This window comes from Oryx dammah, unplaced genomic scaffold (genome assembly GCF_014754425.2).
Source record: "Oryx dammah isolate SB20612 unplaced genomic scaffold, SCBI_Odam_1.1 HiC_scaffold_1, whole genome shotgun sequence".
In the NCBI taxonomy this organism is placed as follows: Eukaryota; Metazoa; Chordata; class Mammalia; order Artiodactyla; family Bovidae; genus Oryx; species Oryx dammah.
Genome location: NW_024070185.1, coordinates 80,506,155 through 80,511,389, shown reverse-complemented (window position 1 = coordinate 80,511,389; position 5,235 = coordinate 80,506,155). Strand labels below are relative to the sequence as shown.

General features: G+C 38.0%; 1 pseudogene; it reads right to left on the bottom strand.

Annotated features, from left to right (window-relative positions):
* Nucleotides 1-3,673: 3,673 nt before the first annotated feature.
* Nucleotides 3,674-4,740, bottom strand: LOC120867034 (annotated as a pseudogene).
* Nucleotides 4,741-5,235: the final 495 nt, after the last annotated feature.

Sequence of the window (5,235 nt, the reverse complement as noted above, 5' to 3'; positions counted from 1 at the left end):
TCTTTTCCAATGAGTCTACTCTTTGCATCAGGTGGCCAAAGTATTGGAGCTTCAGCTTCAGTAATAGTCCTTCCAATGAATATTCAGGGTTAATTTCCTTTAGGATTGACTGGTTTTGTCTTCTTGCTGTCCAAGGAACTCTCAAGAGTCTTCTCCAGCCCCACAGTTTGAAAGCATCAATTCTTTAGCGTTCAGCCTTCTTCATGGTCCAACTCTCACATCCATACCTGACTGCTGGAAAAACCATAGCTTTGACTACACAGACCTCTGTCAACAAAGTGATATCTCTGCTTTTTAATACATTTCAATGTCACATTGCTATAAGATGTGTAACTTTCACTTTGTTGCACTTCAAGTGAGAAGCACAATATTAATATTAGTCAGAATGATTAATACAATGAATAGTAAATGTCACCTCCAGTATTCTGGGTCAGTGAGGCTGATGAATTGATCCAACCACAACTTCAGGCTAAGTCTCATCTACCTGTTCATGTCCACCTGATCTCAATGTATGGCAATTATGCAGAAATACTTAGTTTATTAAATGCATTTATGAATATGGAGAGCCACAGGAGCATTGAACAACTTTTAACTGAAAACCTGCCCTGTGCTACCACACACCAAAATTAAACCTAGCCTCAAATTGCTATTATTTTGACATATTCCCCCCACATCCCCTCTATCACTGCTACCAAAAGCCAAATATTTCTGCCTAACTGCTATAGGCAGCTAGCACAGACTACAATTCCATATGCTCACACACACACATTCATTCAGTCAGCTGATCACTCAGTCACAAATGTATTTTGAGCACAAGCTCCAGGGACTGGTCTAAAAATGATGGAAAGAAGAAGTGAATCTGACATAGATTCTGCCTGGAAGTAGTTGGACTCTCATTCCTTGCTGCCTTCTACCTCCAGTTTCAGTTCTGGGCATCTACTGTGTCTGTATAATACTCAAAAAATTTAATGGAAAGTCCAGTGTACTGTCTGTGTCTGTATCTTTTGTCTATACCTTTAGATTTTTGATTCAAACATCGAAATAACTCACCATTTTTATGTATCTGTTATTGAGATGGTAAATGTCAAATCTGACTTCATTTTCACTTTTCATTTCTCTGTTTTGATGCGTCATAGGCTCAACCACAGTTTTATGGGCCTGGGAGAAATCTCAATTTTCTGATTGGCCTAGAATGGAGTATCTGTCAACTAGTACATAAACACTTGTAGAATTTTGAATTTCATCTGAAAGAATTTGTTGTAGACCCTAGTATGTTGTTTTGATGGAAAGAGATAAGTATGTCTACAGAAAGATTATAATGTTTTTGAAGATCTTATTCCAAGATTGCCTTCTGGTAATGGGAAAAAATTAATTAGGCTTCAAACTCACTTGGCCCTGCAGTATTTGGTTTAGTGAGGTAAAATTCCAGATGGAAATCCTGAAATTGAAAGAGGGTAACAGAAATCAGATGTCCATCCGAGGGATGTAAATAATACACACACACACACATACATGTAAATATACCCTTTGGATTCTCAACAATATGATTTTCTTTGCTGTGATTCTCTTGTATATCACGATACAGGCCCCACTTGGCAAGCAGCCTGCTTTGAAGCAATCCATCATGCTTGACTCCTTAGATCTTGTAACCGTTCTTTGCTTGTAATACATTTACCAACATACCTCCCCACCCCAATTATACATGCCACTGTAGACCCTTATTATGCGGCTCCAGCTTACTTCGATGACTGAGTGAGGGAGACCCTGTTTGATTTCCTAGCTTCACTGATGTGGAGAAACATTTAACTACCTCTCATCTTAAATGTATAGCTAAAATGCTCCCTTGCTTGGGTTGTATTGAAAAGGTTTATAAAGAAACAAGATGATTAAAGCTGGAAGGGTCTCTCACTGGCTGTTGAGATTATGGATGATTTTTTTTTTTTTTTTACTATTTCTCTTTATTTTCCAAATTATTTTCAATGCCTGTGTATTACTTTTCTCAAAACCACATAATCCAAATTTATTTTAAACACATACACACACACGTTAAAAATTGAATGGAAACACACCAAAAGTATACACCCTGATGCTGGGAAAAATTGAAGGTGGAAGGAGAAGGGGACAACAGAGGATGAGATGGTAAGATGTCATCACCGACTCAATGGACATGAGTCTGAGTAATCTCCGGGAGTTGGTGATGGACAGGGAAGCCTGGTGTGTGGCAGTCCGTGGGATCACAAAGCGTCAGACACAACTGAGTGACTGGACTGAACTGAACTGATACAATTATAGGGGAGTTGGAGTGTTCTTTATCCATTTCAGTTCAGTTCAGTTCATTTCAGTCACTCAGTTGTGTCCGACTCTTCACAACCCCATGAATTGCAGCACGCCAGGCCTCCCTGTCCATCACCAACTCCCGGAGTTCACCCAAACTCATGTGCATCGAGTCAGTGATGCCATCCAGCCATCTCATCCTCTGTCGTCCCCTTCTCCTCCTGCCCCCAATCCCTCCCAGCATCAGAGTCTTTTCCAATGAGTCAACTCTTAGCATGAAGTGGCCAAAGTATTGGAGTTTCAGCCCCAGCATCAGTCCTTCCAATGAACACCCAGGACTGGTCTCCTTTAGGATGAACTGGTTGGATCTCCTTGCAGTCCAAGGGACTCACAAGAGTCTTCTCCAGCACCACAGTTCAAAAGCATCAATTCTTCATCCTTTTAGTATTTACTAAATATTATTTTTAAATGAGAAAAATAACACAAAAATATCCATGAACTACCAATAGAAAAATGATCCTTTTTATGGAAGTCAATAAGCATTATAAAGCAGTCTTAAAAATCCTAGATGTAGATTCTCATTGTGTTCATACTAGATTCCCGTTGTGTTCATACTATACTTTAGATAACCCTTCTTGATAAATGGTAACGTTTGAAACCTTTCAACTTTATTGACTGTTTTAATGTTCCACTGCATGTGACTATTTACCGCATCTCTGAGGCATCTGAAAAGCAAGTTTGCACTTCTTGGTTATTAACGAGATAGCCATTGGTGTATTTGTGTAGCTCAGCACAAAATCTACACTGTCCTGATTACTACATTGTTAAAAAAAATAAAATAAAATATTGGTATCTGGTAGAGCAGTTTCTTTAACCTTGGCCTAAATCTACAATGTCCTATATAGTAGCCACTAGCTATATATATTTATTGAGCTCTTGAAATGTAGCTGAGATATACTATAAGTATAAAATACATACCAAAGTCTTAATACCAAAAGAGAATGAAAAGGACTTCCCTGGTGGCCCAGTAGTTAAGAATTTGCCTTGCAACACAGAGGACACAGGTTCGATCTGTGGTCAGGGAGCTAAGATCCCACATGCCCCAGAGCAACTAAGCCGGCATACCACAACTAGAGAGTTTCCATGTGCCGCAATGAAGGATCCCACAAGATGTAATGAAGATTCCACGTGCTGCAACTAAGACACAATATAGCCAAATAAATGAGTAATTTTTGAAAAAGAATGAAAAATATTTGTTAATAATTGCTATATAGATCACATGTTAAAATGATAATATTTTTAATATATTGGATTAAATAAAATTCATTATGACTAAACTTTATCACACCTGCTTTTATCCTACTTTTAATTTTTTTTTAAATTTTTTTAATTTTAGCTATGAGTGACAAATGTTATTTCTTTTTATTGTTTTCTCTAATGTATTTCAGAAACTGAAGTGTTTTATTTTATTCCACTGTTGGCCATAGTTTGAGCCCTACACACTCCCTTCCCTTTCACCTCAAAGGGAGCGCCTTTGTGTGTAGCCACACATACATCATTAGTGTAAAGATCAGGCTGGATCTTCTCCCAAATCTTCTTAGGATTCAGCTCCTGTCGGCCTCTCCAGGGAAAGCGTCAAAAGTAATTATGTCCCCAGGAACAGATCCATTTGGAGGTGCCAAGATTTCCACTTTCTCTCGTGAACTTGCAAACATCACCATGGCCTGAGATACTACTCCCCTCATCTTTGCAGGGTTCAGGTTACAAAGTAAAACTACCCTCCGATTTTGCATCTGTTCAAGAGGAACATGATTCACGAGGCCACTGACCACTGTTCTTGGGGCTGTTTCTCCAACATCTACTTCTTCTACATACAAAGAATCTGCCTCAGGGTGTTTTCTGGCAGTGATGATACAACCAATTCGAAGATCCAGACGGGAAACATCAACAGGCTTAGAGTCAGCACTTCCTGCTACTCGTTGCTGTTTTTCCTCCTTTCTCTCTCTTTTTTTTTCAGCTTTCTCATTCATCTTCTTTTCTTCTTCTTCTCCTCCTCCTTTTACTTGCTCTTTAGCACCAGAAGATATGGTTGTTATTGGTATAGACTGTATCTCATTTTTAGAAACTGTAGAATCAGTTTTTAGTGGAGTACCAGATGGAAATGGTATTTGTTTTACTCCATTTTGAATTTCTGCCTTAATTAGCTCTTGTTTCAATCCTTCAATTTCTTTCTTCAGTTTAGCATTTTCAACTCGAAGTTTCTTCTCTTCTCTCAAAGTTGCCTGCAAAATTGCTTTCTACTTAAGAAGAGCAACTTGCTGCTTAAGATACTCAATAATTTGATCTGCTTCTGCACCCTTCTGCTCCAATCTCTTCAGAAGAGCATCACCAGTTGCCATTTTTGCCAAGAAACGGCAGAAAATCATGTATCGGTGGACTGAGGAACCTCAGCAGCCTCAGCTGGGAGCAGGTAAGGCTATCCTACTTTTTAAAATGTTGTTTAGGTGCTAAGTCATGTCCAACTCTTTTGATACCCCATGGACTGTAGTGTGACAACTAGAAAAATTTTAATTACACACGTGGCTCATATTTTTGGCTCATGTTATATTTCTTTTGGACAAGCACTGTTCTAGAACTGTCTGGTTTTTCTACTTTCTCTTAATTCAAAATTGGTAGTTGTTTTTTTTTTTTTTCTAGAAATTTTTTCCATTTTGTCTAATTTTCAAATTAACTAGCATAGAATTGTTCGTAATATTCTCTTTTAATCTTTCTAACGTCTACAACATTTGTAATGACGTCTCTATCTTCATAAAATTTCTGATTTGAGTTTTTTATGCCTTCTCTTTTTTCTTGATCAGTCATGACAAGAATATATCAATCATCGGTCTTTTTAAAGAACCAACTTTTGACCTTACTGGTCCTCATTTTACACATTTGTTTTGTATTTCACCAACTTTTAAT